This window comes from Schistocerca piceifrons, chromosome X, assembly GCF_021461385.2.
Source record: "Schistocerca piceifrons isolate TAMUIC-IGC-003096 chromosome X, iqSchPice1.1, whole genome shotgun sequence".
NCBI lineage: Eukaryota > Metazoa > Arthropoda > Insecta > Orthoptera > Acrididae > Schistocerca > Schistocerca piceifrons.
This window is the reverse complement of record NC_060149.1, coordinates 215,213,487-215,231,822: the sequence shown is the minus strand read 5'-3', so window position 1 is coordinate 215,231,822 and position 18,336 is coordinate 215,213,487. Positions and strand designations below refer to the sequence as shown.

General features: G+C 46.6%; 1 long non-coding RNA gene and 1 other non-coding gene across 2 annotated transcripts in view; one reads left to right on the top strand and one right to left on the bottom strand.

Annotated features, from left to right (window-relative positions):
* Nucleotides 1–3,157: 3,157 nt before the first annotated feature.
* Trnas-cga lies at nt 3,158–3,232 on the bottom strand. The gene has a single exon. It is a non-coding gene; the product is annotated as a tRNA-Ser (tRNA).
* Nucleotides 3,233–6,465: 3,233 nt separating this feature from the next.
* Nucleotides 6,466–18,336, top strand: part of LOC124722116 — a 52,482-nt gene continuing 40,611 nt past the window's right edge. The window contains exon 1 of the long non-coding RNA XR_007006443.1: nt 6,466–6,574. This is a non-coding gene — a long non-coding RNA (uncharacterized LOC124722116). The remainder of the gene's footprint in view (nt 6,575–18,336) is intronic.

The following is an 18,336-nucleotide window of genomic DNA, read 5'->3' as shown; positions in this document are numbered from 1 at the left end:
GACATACTTCAGTTGCTGTTCTCTGTCAATGCGTTGCTGTGCTTTGCAGGAGTTTGGCGCTCCTGATTATTGTGCTGCGTCGATGTTTTCTTTCAGATGACCTTCTACAAGTCCACAAAATTTGGAGTTGATATTCTGGAACATATGCCTCGTGCGCACACTGTCAAATTTGACTGTCGTAGGCAGCCTATGCCTAATCTGTGGTAGGATCCTTTACAGAGAGACAGCAAAATTTACCTGACGAATGTTTCTTTTCAGATTAGCAGATGAATTCTCTTCTGCATACATGCAATCAAGGAAAGGACCTGTTTATACAGTCATTGCGACCGCTGAAATATGTAAGGTGCTGGGACGGAAGACCTGCCAGATAGGTGGACGCAAAAGTTCAAACAAAACTAAAAATCTCTGTGTGCAGTGCAAGAAACTGATGTGTGGTACATGAGTTGGAGGTTTTCAGTACGTGTGTGCAAAGTGTTTTGGTAAAGCTGGTGGCTTTGATTGAAAACATGTCATAGAGAACAACAATGTTATTTTCTCGTAGTGTAATGTTTCCTGATAAATAAATGTTTATGGCCTGTCTGGGACGTTGAGTGAGAACAAGTCATAGAGATAAAAATGTTGTTTTATAAGTATATGTTTATTTGCATACGTAAACTCAGTATCAAAGTTTAGTTTCAATGAATATTGTATTTACGATGTATTCTTTACTTTTTCTTTAATGAAATACGCATTGAGGTCACAAAAATCATGGGATACATCCTATTATTGTGTCTGACCTCCTTTTGCCCAGCGTAGTGCAGTATCTGGACGTAGCATGGACTCGACAAGTCGTTGCAAATCCCCTGTGAGCCCACGCTGCCTCTATAGCCGTCCGTAATTATGAAAGTGTTGCCGGTGCGGGATTTTGTGCACGAACTGACCTCTCAAATATGTCTCGTAAATCTTCAATGGGTGGCCAAATCATTCGCTCGAAATGTCCAGAATATCCTTCAAACTAATCGCTAGTAATTGTGGCCCGGTGATATGGCGCATTGTCATCCATAAAAATTCCATCGTCGTTTGGGAACATGAAGTCCATGAATGGCTGCAAATGGTCTCCAGGTAGCCGCACATCCAGAGGAACTAGTTCATTGCGCGGGGTAGCCTCGCGGTCTGGGGCGTCTTGTCACGGTCCGTGCGGCTCCCCCCGTCGGAGGTTCGAGTCCTCCCTCGGGCATGGGCGTGTGTGTTGTCCTTAGCGTAGGTTAGTTTAAGTTAGATTAATTAGTGTGTAAGCCTAGGGACCGATGACCTCAGCAGTTTGGTCCCATAATCCCTACCATAAATTTCCAAAATTACCTAGTTCATTCCATGTAAACACAGCCCACACCATTAGGGTGCCACCACCAGCCTGCACAGTGCCTTGTTGACAACCTGGTCCATGGCTTCGTGTGGTCTGCGCTACACTCGAACTCTACCATCAGCTCTTACAAATTGAAATCGAGACTCATTTGACCAGGCCTCGGTTTTCCAGTCGTCTAGTTGCCAACTGAAACGGTCACGAGTCCAGGGGAGGTGCTGCAGGCCAAGGCACATGTGTCGGTGGTCTGCTGCCATGGCCCATTAACGCGAAATTTCGCCGCACTGTCCTAACGCATACGTTCGTCGTACGTCCTATATTGATTTGTGCGGTTATTTCACTCAGTGTTGCTTGTCTCTCAGCTCTGACAATTCTACGAAAAAGCCGCTGCTCTCGGTCGTTGTTCGTGGTAAGAAGTAGTACCTGGACTCTGGCACACTCGGCGCACTCTTAACATTGTGGATATCGAGATACTGAATTCCCTAACGATTTCCGAAACGGACTTTTCCTTGTGTCTAGCTCCAACTACCATTCCGCATTCAATGTCTGTAAATTCCCGTCGTGTGGCCATTATCACGTCGGAAAGCTTATTACATAAATCATCTTACTACAAATGACAGATACACCAGTGCACAGCCGTTTTATATCTTATGTAGGCGATACTAGCGTCATCTATATGCACTATGTGGTCAAAAGTATCCCGACACCTGGCTGAAACTAACTTATAAGTTCGTGGCGCCCTCCATCGGTAATGCTGGAATTCAGTATTGTCTTGGCCCACCCTTAGCCTGGATGACAGCTTCCACGCTCGCAGGCATACGTTCAATCAGGTGCTGGAAGGTTTCTGGGGGCATGGCAGCCCATTCTTCACGGAGTGCTGCATTGAGGGGAGGTATCGATGTTGGTCGGCGTTCCAAAACATCCCAAAGGTGTTCTGTAGGATTCAGGTCAAGACCCTGTGCAGGCCAATCCATTACAGGGATGTTATTCTCGTGTAACCACTCCGCACAGGCCGTACATTACGAACAGGTGCTTGATCGTGTTGAAAGATGCAATCGCCATCCCCGAATACTCTTCAACAGTTGGAAACAAGAAGGTGCTTAAAACATTAATGTAGGCCTGTGATGTGATAGTGCCAGGCAAAACAACAAGGGGTGCAAGCCCCTCCATAAAAAACACGACCACACCATAACACCACCGCCTCCGAATTTTGCTGTTCGCACTACACACGCTGATAAATGACGTTCACCGGGCATTCGCCATGCCTACACCCTGCCATCGGATAGCCACATTGTGTACCTTGATTCGTCACTCCACACAACGTTTCTCCACTGTGCAATCGACCAATGTTTACGCTCGTTACACCAAGTGAGGCGTCACTTGGTATTTACCGGCGTGATGTGTGGCTTATGAGCAGCCGCTCGACTATGAAATCCAAGTTTTCACTCGTCCCGCTTAACTGTCATAGTACTTGCAGTGGATCCTGATGCAGTTTGGAATTCCTGTGCGGCGGTCTGGATAGATGTCTGTCTATTACATATTACGACCCTCTTCAACTGTTGGCGGTCTCTGTCAGTCAACAGACGAGATCGGCCTGTACACATTCGTGCTGTACGTGTCCCTTCTGGTTTCCAATTCACTATCACATCGGGAACAGTGGACCTAGGGATCTTTAGGAGTGTGGAAATCTCGCGTAGAGACGTATGACACAAGTGACACCCAATCACCTGACCACGTTCGAAGTCCGTGAGTTCCGCGGAGCGCCCCATTCTGCTCTCTCACGATGTCTAATGACTATTGAGGTCAAATTAAATCTGTGTGCCGGACCGAGACTCGAACTCGGGACCTTTGCCTTTCGAAGGCAAGCGCTCTACCAACTAAGCTACCCAAGCACAACTCACGTCCCGTCCTCACAGCTTCACTTCTGCCAGTACCTCGTCTCCTACCTTCCAAACTTAACAGAAGCTCTCCTGCGATCCTTGCAGAACTAGCACTCCTGAAAGAAAGGATACTGCGGAGACATGACTTAGCCACAGCCTGAGGGATGTTTCCAGAATGAGATTTTCACTCTGCAGCGGAGTGTGCACTGATATGAAACTTCCTGGCAGATTAAAACTGTGTGCCGGACCGACACCCGAACTCGGGACGTTTGCCTTGGAAGGTAAGAGACGAGGTACTGGCAGAAGTGAAGCTGTGAGGACGGGACGTGAGTCATGCTTGGGTAGATCAGTTGGTAGAGCACTTGCCCGCTTAAGGCAAAGGTCCCGATTTCGTGTCTCGGTTCCGGCACACAGTTTTAATATGCCAGGAAGTTTCATATCAGCGCACACTCCGCTGCAGAGTGAAAATGTCATTCTGGACTATTGAGGTCGCTGATATGGAGTACCTGACGGTAGGTGGCAACACACTGCACCTAAATGAAAAACGTGTGTTTTTGGGGGTGTCCGGATACTTATAATTACATAGTGTATGTGTATTCGCTATCCCTTGACTTTTGTCAGCCCATTGTACGTTTGTGGCATGTCTGTGGCTTTGACACAGAAAAAGTTACAGAGAGAAAAATGTTATTTTGTGTTTTACGCTTATTTGCATTTGTAAGTTTAGTACCAGAGATTAATTTCAATGAAAATTGTATTTACGACGCATTCTTTATGTCGATCCTTTTTTTCTATATATGGGATGCACTCAGCCTCGTGGCGCCAATTGAGGAGCTACTCTGAGAGGTGGCATGAGCCCCCTCTCATATTTCTATCTTACGATTTTCCTCTCTAATTGCATGTGGTGAAAAGTTGCTATTCCTTCACACGCGGACTTCCCACGCAGCGTCTCTCGTCACCCAGGTGGTCCGGTGACAGGCGGGCTCTGCTGATCCTGAAAGGGTAAGCCGACGGGTGTGAGGGAGTCAAGTGAATGCTTTCCAGACGCCGACATTGTCAAAAGACACGCCCGGAGGGGCCTGAAGTAGCGGCTGGGCTAGAGGTTCCGTTACTTCGCAGAAACGTAGTGAAAACACTTTCTGACGGGCTACCAGCGAGGCGTGGGAATGACTTGTGTACCCAGGCAGTTGTGGCGGGAAAATTCCCGCGCTTTCTGCAAAATAGTAACTATGATTGGCTTGCTCAGGGCATAGCTCCGTGACGTAGCAAAATCAGCGCAGAAATTGGCGCCAAGAATCTCCATTGGTGGAATGGTAGTGCTCCGGCAATAGAGTGGAATTTTCCGCCGGTTTTCGAGTTGCTGATTGGAACGTTTAACCACGGCCACTGTCGTGGGGGCGGGAATGTTCGGTGTTCGGCCTGTATGGGTGCTCTAGGGGTAGTCGGCTCTCGCCTTTCGGTCGGAGTAGGTTACAAGACTGAGCCCTCGCCGCTGTGGACAGCCGGCCTTCCGTTGGCTGTCTAATATACTTTTATTTAATTCTAACTGTTTGACGAAGTTGCTGAAGTTTCGACTTCAATGTAACTTTCCGAGTACAGTTGGCAATTGAGCGTTCTGCGTACAAGCGGCCTATGTTGTCTGTCTTGAGCAGTTTTGGCTAAAGTTGACTGTATCGGAGTTACAGTGTGACTTCGCTTGATAAAATCAATCACGGTACCGTCAGTGATTGTGTGGCGAGCCTTCTTCGTCTCCCTCAGAGGCGCATTTGTATTGCTAGGAAGTCTTTAGTCTGGAACAACCAGACCAGGATAATTAGTTTCGGGCTATACTCGCGACATTATCATCACCACGACGGGACGTCGAAGCAACCAGCCATCGTCTCCGGTACGCCAGATCATGTTCTTGCAGTTAAGAAGACAGTTTGGTAATGTATGTCCGCTGCACCGGCACATAGGGATTTTCCTAGGTGATAATCAGAGCTAAGCAGAGCGCGCCTGTTCGTCTTTCTCTAACTTTGTTCTGTCTTGGGTGTTCATTGTCTGAGTTCTCACTAATGTGGCAGCAATTAATGTTGGGTTAGCTGTGTGTCTCTCTTAATATTTGAGTGACAAGGAATTGGCTCCACATACCACTTCGTCATAATCCTCACAATCTAGTTTAGGGACAACTTCACCTTCACAGCGTTTGTTTGAGTATCCAATTTGACCCAATTTGATGTATTGTAAATGTTTCATGTGTTTTTGTTTATTATTTTGTGGTTAGTCTTAATAAATCATATTGTTATTTCGGACAGAATTTTCATTCTGTTAATCGGTAGAGCAACCCTATCATTTCTCACTACGTTAATGAAACCTTCGTTTATTTAACTTATTTATCAAATTAAATTATTGCAGGTGCCAAACTCTTTTCTACTCCACTGGCAGGGTTGATTAGAGTTAGTTCGCTTTTTTTTTTAATCTATCTGCAACAGCAAAAGTCGGAGTTAGAATAGGGGGGGGCTTAGAGCATCATTTACATATGTAGATTCTAGATGAATTTAGTGTTAAACACACTGCTAGCCCCGGCACCTCGCAACTCGACCGAATAGTTGCGGCTTCGGTCAAGAATGCCATCATAACGACCGGGAGAGCGGTGTGCTGACTCCACGCCCCTCCTATCCGCATCCTCCACTGGGGATGACACGGCGGTCGGATGGTCCCGGTAGACCACTCGTGGCCTGAAGACGGAGCGCTTTTTTTTCTATACATAGTTTCTATAGAAAAAATTAAGCATGCGCATTGGTAAGGTAAGATAAAACACTAGTGATATTTTAATACGGAAAACTGGAGAAAAGACAGATAACATAACCGTTCAAAATGGCCGTTAGCGGTCGTTCCTGGTAGTTCACAACAGCCAGTCCTCTGAGTGTTAAACAATTGGGGATTCACTGGTGTTACTGAAACAGCGCCCACCCTGTCCCGTACCTTCTGTTGCTGCGCGAGTAGCCGTCTTACGTTTTCACTCTCACTCGCTGCCGCGTAGTTCCCACCGAGAGCAGACTCTCTCCGCACCTCTTGACTGAGGTCAGTATTGGCGAGAGGAAACACACGGCTGACGACGGGGCAGACTGACACGGGGCACCAGCAGCAGCAGCAGCCTCGGCGCTGCAGAGGTGGGCGTATTGGTGTCGCGCGGTGACTCAGCCGTGTCCTTGGGCGCCGGGCGGATACTTAAGGCGCGGTTCGCCGCCAGCCGCCGCTGCCTGCACCATGCCGTCCGCGCTGTCGCTCTCGCTGCTGCTTCTGCCGCTGGCCGCTGCCGCCGCCGCCGCTGCCGCCTCCGCCGCGCCACAGCTCGACTTCCACGACGCTGTCGTTGGTACGTAGTGCCTCCAGTTGGTGTCCTTCCGCGTCTAGCCTGCTTCTTCCCTCATCATTTCTGTTTTGAGAATGAAAACATGGTCCAAATAGGCAGTAGTCGGTACAGTTAGCCAGTTTCAACCGTGGATCATTTTCAACGTGTGTTTTAAGCTTCACTCTGACCCACGGTTGAAATTGTCTAATTGCACGGATAATCAACAGATTACAGCATACTTGGACTGTATTTTCATTCTCAAAACACATTGAGGCTGACGCCCCCACAGAAATAAAATTTTAAAAATCATTTCTATTTGTTTACCACGAGCGCGAGGAAAAAATTTCTCTCCGTGGCACAGGGATAGCGACGATTTCACTAGAATTATCAGTTTTGTGTTACGTTGGTACATGTTCAGCAACAACGTAACACGAGTGTAAACATCATGTGGCGTAGTTTTGTTTATGTGGTTTCCTAAGACAAAAATGGTTCAAATGGCTCTGAGCACTATGGGACTTAACTTCTAAAGTCATCAGTCCCCTAGAACTTAGAACTACTTAAACCTAAGGACGTCACACATCCATGCCCGAGGCAGGGTTCGAACCTGCGACCGTAGCGGTCGCGCGGTTCCAGACTGTAGCGCCTAGAACCACTCGGCCACTCTGGCCGGCCGAGCGCGAAGTAACTACGTATATCGGAATTATGGCTCAAATACCCACGCGGGATCGATTTCTGGTGCTGATAGCTGAGAACGGTGCTTTTTTTCTCCTTTAAATATGAGGTCAAGATCGTGTTGTTTCCCTGTTAGTGAGAAGGCATCGCCGGCCGCTGTGGCCGAGCGGATCTAGACGCTTCAGTTTGGAACCACGCTGCTGCTACGGCCGCAGGTTCGAATCCTGCCTCGGGCATCGATGTGTGTGATATCCTTAAGTTAGGTAGGTTCAAGTAGTTCTAAGTCTAGGGGACTGATGTTGAGTCCCATAGTCCTTAGAGCCATTTTTTGAGAAGGCATCATTTGAAGCGAAGGTGGCGCTCAGCTTAGGTCAAGGCGGTACGTTGGGGTTGCTACTATTTACGATATACAGGGTGGTCAGAAACAGTCTGTAAAGCTTGTAATGGTGTTGCAGGGTAGGCTATGGTGAGAAATAATTCTTAAGAAAAAAATTCGATGCATTGCGTCGTTTCCGAGTAAACAAACATTGAAGTTAGCCCAATAAGCCGTTGCGAGCACAAATTCAAGCGGCTTGCCAGATACAACTAGTGTCAGTTTTTCTCATAGCATAGATGATAGAGCGCGAGACTGCTCAGCTTTTGAGCCGGGTTCGATCCTTACTACCGTCCCATGTCCAAATTTTGTATCAGAACGCGTTTGGCGACACCGTCTCTGGCGGGCCACTTGAATTTGCGGGCGAAACGGTCCGATTGCCTAATTTCAATGCTAATTAACTCGGAAAGGGAGCAAAGTATCGAATTCTTTCCTTAACGATTATTTCTCAGCACAACCTTCCCTGCAACACCCCTACAAACGTTTCAGACTGTTTCTGACCACCCATTATGTGAACGACCTGGCGGGTACCGTCAGCAGTCCCCTGAGGCTGTTTCCAAACGACGCGGTTGTGTATAGGATGTCGACATGATTCGAAATTTGTTACAAAATGCCCAGAGACTTCCAGATGATCAGCGCCTGGTACATAGATTAGGAGCTATAAACAGATGCAATGTAATGCGCGTAAATAGACGAAGTAATCAGATTTCATTTGACTACGCGATCGGCAATCAGTTGCTGGAACCATAGATAAACGTCAAGTATCTGGGAATTTCTGTCCGAAACGATTTCAAAATGGTTCAAATGGCTCTGAGCACTATGGGACTTAACATCTATGGTCATCAGTCCCCTAGAACTTAGAACTACTTAAACCTAACTAACCTAAGGACATCACACACATCCATGCCCGAGGCAGGATTCGAACCTGCGACCGTAGCAGTCGCGCGGTTCCGGACTGAAGCGCCTAGAACCGCTCGGCCACCGCGGCCGGTGGCAGCGATTTCTGATGGAACTATCACATGAATCTAATGATGAGGAAGGTAGAAGCCAGACATAAATTTATTGGAAGAATACCGAGGAAATGTTGTTCACGCATGAAATAGGTCGATTACAGGATGATTGTTCCAAAAATTTCTTCAGAATTGCTCTTCAGTTTCTGACTCCTACTGACAAGGGAATTGCGTAACCTCGAACTCTCAGAACTGTAGGAAAATGTGCTCACAGTGTAAACTGCTCATCCCAAAAACAATGGTATGAGCCATTTGTATGCAAAACTGCGCGTCTTAGCACGAGAGACTTTTCAGTGATCACCTATTCAACGTCCATATAATAGGACCACAATCGCACATATTTCAATGTAGTGACCTATTGCTACATTTCTCTCTGCTTAAAATAATTACAGTATCGGTAAAACAAACTTTTTCTACTGAAACTTCCCAGAATGAGATTTTCACTCTACAGCGGAGTGTGCGCTGATATGAAACTTCCTGGCAGATTAAAACTGTGTGCCCGACCGAGACTCGAACTCGGGACCTTTGCTTTTCGCGGACAAGTGCTCTACCAACTGAGCTACGGAAGCACGATTCACGCCAGGTCCTCACAGCTTTAGTTCTGCCAGTATCTCGTCTCCTACCTCCCAAACTTTTATACTGAACTGACAGTGTTGCACAGCTACTCAGTCTTGAACGTGCAGGTGTGGGATTGCGGTGAAGTGGTCAAAGGAAAGTGGAACAGCACAGTATACAGATCCGAGGAAAGCCTTTTTTTTCCATATTCAACAACAGTCCAATGTCAAACCCCATACTAATTACATTTCAAAACTATGGCGTTGGTATGTCAGTGTCATTACCCGGCATTTGACAAGGATATTTTAACATAGACTATAAGTTCGGTGCAGAAATTTGATTGTATAGCACATAGTGAAGTCTGATGGTGAAATGATGATTGTGTAACTTCACTTGTGGTTTTTCACTTTGTAGTCTTACAAAATCAACGATCCTTCTCATGTGGAGCTTGTATTGTCTAAAGAAGGTACTGCCTAAAGAAGTACACTTCAAAAGGTGGGCGATGTTTTGTTGTCTTCCGTGTGCTTTGGTTCTGTTTTATCGACATTTTGTTTCTTGGAATTACCAAATTTCCTCGCTTAAGCCTTGAATAGGTGATTATTCAGATGTCTCTCGTGGTAAGACGCGCAGTTATTAATGCGAATGGCTCATACCACTGTCTTCGGTATGAGCAGTTTATATTCTAAAGATATTTTCCTGCGGTTCTGAGCGTTCGAGGTCACGCGTTTCCCTTGTAAGTTGAATTACTGGAAGAGCTAGAAAAGATTCGAAGAAAAGCTACTGTATTCTGTATTCGTCAATAGTTTGATTAGTAATCGTGAGGATGCCACGGAAACCCTAAATCAGGATGGCAGGACGGGGATTTGAACCATGGTTCTCCCAAATGCGAGTCCAGTGTGCTGACCACTGCGCCACCTCTCTCAGTGGCATTAGAACGGAGTGGGGGGGGGGGGGGGGAGATGGGAAGTAATGAGAGAGTTAATGAGACTGTTAACACAATGTACCTCTGCCACTCACCGTACGGTAGCTTGTCGAGTACAAAATATTTAACTGTAGTGTCGTTACTACTTAATTCTGAATAGTTATTCGACAACCGAAATTCATTCGAAGTTTTACTACTGGTATTTGTGCATGTTATTATTTTTCAAACACCCAGTTCACATAGACCCAAGGGACACAAGTGTAATAATTTAAGCTATAAGAAGAGTAAGGAAACCTTTTTTTCTGTTTAAACCTTAACCTCTGTAGAATGCATAGGAAAGCAAAGTCATTAATTTTCGAGCACTAGGGTTTAAATATAAAACACTGTGTAAGAAAAAACTCCTTTCCGGGTCTTATGACTATAACGTAACAGCAGGGTTAGGTCTTTGAAATGACGTGCTTTCGACTGTTGAACCGAGTTGTTGTTTCCATTTTTCTACACGATAATTTGATGGGCTACCAACTAGTCGTCTTCATGTGCTGCGAGTTGTCTTATTATGCACATTCGCTGCGTGGACTCCAACGAGACTTTGAAGTATGCTGGTGTCCCTGCTCTATTTATAACCAAGTTCGGCTCATCGGAACCACTGCGTGCTTTGACGCTGATTTGTTTTACGGAGCCCCTACTACTATACCGCGAGACGCACATTCCTTCACCATAAGTGCCGAAAATTTGAATGTTAGTTTTATGTGTGCGGTGAGGGCAACCGATAAATGTTAATCTTATAAAGAACTTCTACAGGTAGGCTAGGCCCTATAGGAGTATTTTACCTGATTTTAGCGAGTCGATACACAATGACATTAATGAGTCACAAATTATCGCCAAGATAACTGTTTCCATTAAAGTGAGGTCATTCTGTGATAAAAGATTGCCTTCGCGTGCAGGATACACCGGCAAGGTGAAACTGGAGGCAAAAACATCGCTGAGTGCTCTCGTCAGAACATGCTGGTTAGGAAAATAGAGAATCACTCTCTCGGAATTAGAAGTCTGAAATAGGATCAGAGGGGAACAGCCTCACGAAAACAAGAGCTTCCATAATCGATATAATCAGCATGACCCTGTAGTTTAGGTGTCATATCTGTAGATGTTCACCTGAACGCTGAAGCCTTATGGAAGGTTTTCGGTTTGTGATGAGCAGTCATTATCATAATCTTATTGCTCGCTAGCCTCGATTGGTTTATCAGTAATAACGATGATATGTGGAAATTATGATTGCCACCGAACGCGAGGACATCCATGATGCCATTCAGGCAACTCTTGTTATGGCCAGGTGAAACCTCGGCCTTCTGGATATAATTGTGGATTCTTTGAATGCTCTGGGAGGTGGCTCATCTGAACCACAGCATATGAAATATTAGTTCACTTTATTACATGATTGATAAAAAGATTTACATAACTTGATACACTACTGGCCATTAAAATTGCTACACCAAGAAGAAATGCAGATGATAAACGGATATTCATTGGACAAACATATTATACTAGAACTGACATATGATTAAATTTTCACTCAATTTGTGTGCATAGATCCTGAGAAATCAGTACCAAGAACAACCACCTCTGGCTGTAATAATGGCCTTGATACGCCAGGGCATTGAGTCAAACAGAGCTTGGATGGCGTGTACAGGTACAGCTGCCCATGCAGCTTCAACACGATGCCACAGTTCGTCAAGAGTAGAGACTGGCGTATTGTGACGAGCCAGTTGCTCGGTCATCATTGACCAGACATTTTCAATTGGTGAGAGATTTGGAGAATGTGCTGGCCAGGGCAGCAGTCGAACATCTTCTGTATTCGGAAAGGCCCGTACAGGACCTGGGACATGCTGTCGTGCATTATCCTGCTGAAATAAAAAGGGTTTCGCAGGGATCGAATGAAGGGTAGAGCCACGGGTCGTAACACATCTGAAATGTAACGTCCACTGTTCAAAGTGCCGTCAACGGAACACGAGGTGACCGAGACATGTAACCAATGGCAACCCATACCATCACGCCGGGTAATACGCCAGTATGGCGATGACGAATGCACGCTTCCAATGTGCGTTCACAACGATGTCGCCAAACACGGATGCGACCTTCATGATGCTGTAAACAGAATCTGGATTCATCCGAAAAAATGACGTTTTGCCATTCGTGCACAGGTGCTTCTGTCTGTGATGCAGCGTCAAGGGTAACCGCAGCCATGGTCTCCGAGCTGATAGTCCATGCTGCTGCAAACGTCTTCGAACTGTTCGTGCAGGTGGTTGTTGTCTTGCAAACGTCCCCATCTGTTGACTCAGGGATCGACACGTGGCTGCACGACCCGTTACAGCCATGCGGATAAGATGCCTGTAATCTCGACTGCTAGTGGTACGAGGCCGTTGGGATCCAGCACGGCGTTCCGTATTACCCTCCTGAACCCACCGATTCCATATTCTGCTAACAGTCATTGGATCTCGACCAACGCGAGCAGCAATGTCGCGATACGATAAACCGCAATCGCGATAGGCTACAATCCGACCTTTATCGAAGTCGGAAACGTGATGATAGGCATTTCTCCTCCTTACACGAGGCATCACTCAACGTTTCACCAGGGAACGCCGATCAACTGCTGTTTGTATATGAGAAATCGGTTGGAAACTTCCCACATGTCAGCACGTTGTAGGTGTCGCCACCGGCGCCAACCTTGTGTGAATGCTCTGAAAAGCTAATCATTTGCATACCACAGCATCTTGTTCCTGTCGGTTAAATTTCGCGTCTGTAGCACGTCATCTTCGTGGTGTAGCAATTTTAATGGCCAGTCGTGTACTATTCTTTGCCGCAGGAGTGCTTGATAATTTACGCCTGTCATTGACTACTAGAGCATCACTTGATGCACTAATCAACAAAGTATTCTCTTGAAGTACATTTCCCTCTGAGACTTGAATAAATCTTTGGTCCTACTCGATGATGATGACTGCTTCAGCTGGGGCCACGAGCCGGCCGCTGTGGCCGAGCGATTCTAGGCGCTTCAGTCTGGAACCGCGCGACCGCTACGGTCGCAGGTTCGAATCCTGCCTCGGGCATGGATGTGTGTGATGTCATTAGGTTAGTTAGGTTTAAGTAGTTCTAAGTTCTAGGGGACTGATGACCTCAGATGTTAAGTCCCATAGTGCTCATAGCCATTTGAACCATTTGGGGCCACGAACTAGGGCGGAGGACTTCCACACTCAGCTCTATATTGACCTCCGTGTGAGGGTGCTGTTGAGTGAGAGACAGGACGTGTCTTCTTCAGTGACTCCCATTTGTCGTTGCGGATTGCAGCGAGACATGGCTAATGTCTGTGGTATGAAGTGTATTACTGACTCTGGAGTGACGCCGCGATCTTTGGACGATACCACATTCCTCTGCACCGTAGTCGTGTAGGGCCTACGCACGTGTCGGCGGCAGATGGAGAGGGGATTACTGAATGCGGACGCAGATGAAGAGGCGGGGAGGGTAGCTGCTGCTCGGTATTCACAGCGCGGCCGACCTGAAACACCGGCCGTAAAACCAGTCGAAGGGTGCATGTACGCATCCAGAAACGCAGACGCTGTGGTCGACTGGACGGTAAGAGGATCATCTGGACCAGGCTGATAACCTTCCGGGGCGGAATCATGTTTTCAAATCTATTCTCAGGATTTTGAAACTCTTCAAACCTTTCCCTTTGATTTGCGGCGTATTGCCACTACCACAGCTTCTGACGCAGCTTTGCAGGTTGTTTTGCGATGTGTGTGCCATGGGTGGCTACGCTGGGCACCACAGTGGAAGGTGCCCACCGCGACTAGCGGAGAGACGGCTGCGACTGCACGTGAGGACTCAGCGACGTGCTCGTCTGTGGACAACCATTCTGCGGCAGAAGCACTGACAAACTTGTTCGAGCGGCGCAGCTGGTTTTGGTGGCGCCGCAGTAGCCCGGTAGAACCGTGCACGGCATAAGATGCGCGTCCGGTTGCTCTGCTGTTTTTTTTTCCAAAGACTTGGTAAAACACTTCATCCTGCAGCTTTGTCCGACGTTGCGAAACAAATAATTGTTTCCGCAGCGGCAGCAGAAGATGCAACAGGGTGCGGTGCCTTCTACCGTGTAAGAATTCTGCCGGCGACTTCCCGTCACGCGGGAAGGAGCGGTAGCAGGATAGAAAAATTTTCATTGCCTGTTCCCGTGTATAGAAGGAACGGAGTTTCTCCGGGTGACTTTTGGATGTCCGAACGAACCGTTCAGCCTTACCGTATGACTGTAGGTGGAAAGGAGCAGTGGTCACATAGCGCATGCCATTGGTCGTACAAAAGTATTGGAAATCAGTTGACGTGAATTGTGATCCTTTATCAGAGATAATGACCTCTAGAAGACCTTCAAGACGAAAAATAGAAGCCAAATCGGATGTCGTACTTGCAGTAGTGGTGGGTGTTATTGAGACAACGAAAGGAAACTTACTGTAAGCTTCTACCACTTAATAACAACCATCGTGTGTTCCAGAACGCACCGCGATATCAATATGAATGCGTTGCCACGGACGTGGCCACTCGGAAAATGCGTTGCGGCGGATCTGACTGATTTTCCGCTCAAACTTTGCTACGAGCGGTCATGTGTTCAGTCTGGGCGTCCAAGTACAATGACAACGGGCGAGCTGCTTTGTGCGAACGACGCCCAATGGCCTTTGTGTAATAAAGACAAGACTTCCCGCTGTGGGGATCGAGGAATCACAGCACGCGCATCGTCGTTTTCTGTGTGCAACAGCAGAATTCCTGATCACGTGGAAAGCGCGTGACGATGCAAGAAGTAGCGACGCGCCCCTGGCTAGGGAATTTCTTCCAAACAGCGACTAGGGAATTTCTTCCAAACAGCGTAGCCACCCATGGCGCACTCATCGCAAAACGACCTGCAAAGCTGCTTCAGAAGCTGTGGTAGTGGCAATACGCCGCAAATCAAAAGGAAAGGTTTGAAGAGTTTCAAAATCCTGAGAATCGATTTGAAACGTGATTCCTCACACGAACCAAACGCTGTGTCGGCACCGACCGACAACCAAGACAACATGTCAGAGTTCGAATGTTGGGCTGTGGGCCTGACAACAACTCATATTGATAACTGGACAATGTCAGAGCTCAACTTTGCAATTTTTCCGAGGTGGTACAGGATTCACAGTCCTGAACAAAGCCGTCAAAGGCCGATGATTTGTCACCAAATAGAACTTCGGACTTTCCAATACTGGTGGAATTTTGTAACACCGTAGATAATGGACAGAGCCACTTTTATAGCTGACTGTAGTTACACTGCGCTTTGTTGAGCATTTTTAAGGCAGAAACAATAGGTCTCTCAGAAGAACCAATCTTATGGGAGACCACTGCCCTGATCCTGTAAGCAGATGCATTCACAGCTAACATGATAGGCTTAGCTGGGTCAAAATGAATCAAACATCTACGACTTGACAATGCGTCTTTCATGTGTTGAAATGCATTCTGACATTCTTTGGTCAACTCAAAACGAACATTTTTCCAGTGTAGCCGGTTAAGCGGAACAGCAATTTGCACAGCATTAGCAATAAATTTGATACAATAGGTAAGCTTCTCCATGACTGTTTGGAGCTCCTTAATGTTGTGGGACACCGACAGATCTTTAATAGCAGCCAAGTGCGAAGTAGTAGGATGTATACCCTGAGCATTTATTACGTCACCCAAACAGTTCAGTTCTTCCTGGAAGAAGGAGCACTTTCCCTTGTTGCAGATTAAGCCACCAGCAGAAAGAACTTGAAACTAAATTTACTAAATGTTTAGCAGATCTATAACCCGTGACGACAATATCGTATAAATAGTTTGTACAAGAAGGTACTTTTGCAGTTAATTGTTCCAGGGACTGTTGACAAATTGCAAGGACTGAAGCACTTCCAAACAGAAGTCTTTGAAACTGGCACAAACCTAAGCGAGTATTTAGTACGATGTATTGCATGGACTGTTCATCCGGCGGTAATTGTACTTACGCCTCTCGCAAATCAGTTTTCGAAAAGTATTTGCCCTGTCTCAGTCTGCCCATCAATTCCTCCGGACGTAGAAGACGGAAAGAATCCACTGTTGTTTATAGGTTTACTGTTGTCTTAAAGTCCGCACACAAACGTTTCCCACCTGAAAGCTTCTGCAGAATGACCAAGGGTGATGCTCATTGACTTGCAGAAACGCGTTGGAAAACCCCATTGTCATCTTTGCAATTCCTGAGCAATTGGCCAACGTATTGCGTTGGGGACAGGTCGTACGATCTTGTCACCTTTGCAGTTCCTGAGCAATTGGCCAACGTATTGCGTGGGATATAGGTCGTACGCGAAAAAATCGTGTAACGTGTGCTTAAAAGTCTTTAGCCCGTCCTATGCCTGGTGCAAATAGTTCCTTGTACTTACTAAAAAGGGCAGAAATGTCAGCGTGAGGCACAGAAACACTGATTTGTAACACATTGTTCTCAATGCACAAACTGAACAGGTCAGATAAATGTAATCCAAAAATGTTTGCACTATACATGATGTAAAACACACTTTGTCACACCCTGAAAAGTTACTAGCTAACTTCACACGCCAAGAATTGGAATCTCTTGTCTATAATAGGCAGAAAGAATAGAGGTAGGCTGCTGTAGTGGTGGGCTAATGATTGTGTCATAAGTGTCTTTATTTGTCAGGAAAACATAAACACCAGTGTGTTCTTTAAATTTTCCACTTGAAATGAACATAAAGCTTTTTTATCACCTGGTGCACTGCAGTAGGAGACTTCCACAATGCGGAAGTGCTGCTTCGGCTCGCGGCCTGAGTGAATGGCGTGGCCCGTTCTGTATGCACCCGTTGACAGCGTAGCTGAAGTCACCATGCGCTCCACTACGGTAGCTGTTGTCTTGGCCTTGCTTGCTCCCAACCACATTGACTGAATGCGCTACGACAAGTATAATCTTTCCTATCATGTTTCGAAAAGCGCTGGGGACATGATTTTCTCCATGAGTGTTGTAACACACACCGTGTGCAATGAGACTGAAAATTATTCCTTCCACTGTTCTTACTGTTTATCTGAGCTCTATTCTTAATGACTTGAACACTGTTCTATATATGAGACTGAGTGCCTGGTGCAATACAAACAACTGAAATCCATGAAGCCTCAAAGTCAACCTCTGCTGCGTCATAAATTGTTTGAGATTGCACTATATCTAGCTAGAACTGTTTTTAAATCAAGGTTTGGCAGTTTTAGAACTGCAAATGGCTCTGAGAACTATGGGACTTAACAGCTAAGGTCATCAGTCCCCCCCCGAGCTGTTCTAGGCGCTTCAGTCTGGAACTGTGCGACCGCTACGGTCGCAGGTTCGAATCATGCGTCGGGCATGGATGTGTGTGGTGTCCTTAGGTTAGTTAGCTTTAAGTAGTTCTAAGTTCCAGGGGACTGGTGACCCTAGATGTTAAATCCCATAGTGCTCAAAGCCATTTGAACCATTTTTTTCATCAGTCCCCTAGAACTTATAACTACTTAAACCTATCAAACCTAAGGACATCACACACATCCATGCCAGAGGCAGGATTCGAACCTGCGACCGTAGCGGTCGCGCGGTTCCAGACTGAAGCGCCTCGAACCGCTCGGCCACAGCGGCCGGCTTAGAATTGAAGCAGGAATTAGTGTACCAGATACATTCTGTGTGATAGCGTCACATAACATGACTTCATTATAGTTATTTCCACATGCTCACTTAAACATGCAATGCCTGTTGAGACTCCGAGTTTTTCTATCTACTGTTTGACAGACTGAGCAGGTTACTGCTTCAGAAGAAAAAAAATTAAACCATGCAGCTGCTACATGGATCTGACTATCAAAGTGGTCATGCAGCAGTTTCACAAGACTGTCGTACTTGACTTTCTGAAGAACAGTTGCGACACATAATTTGGCGTAGAGGTGATACACATTGGGACCAACGGTGGACAAAAAGTAAGCACAGCACGCCATACCTGATACACTCCTGGAAATGGAAAAAAGAACACATTGACACCGGTGTGTCAGACCCACCATACTTGCTCCGGACACTGCGAGAGGGCTGTACAAGCAATGATCACACGCACGGCACAGCGGACACACCAGGAACCGCGGTGTTGGCCGTCGAATGGCGCTAGCTGCGCAGCATTTGTGCACCGCCGCCGTCAGTGTCAGCCAGTTTGCCGTGGCATACGGAGCTCCATCGCAGTCTTTA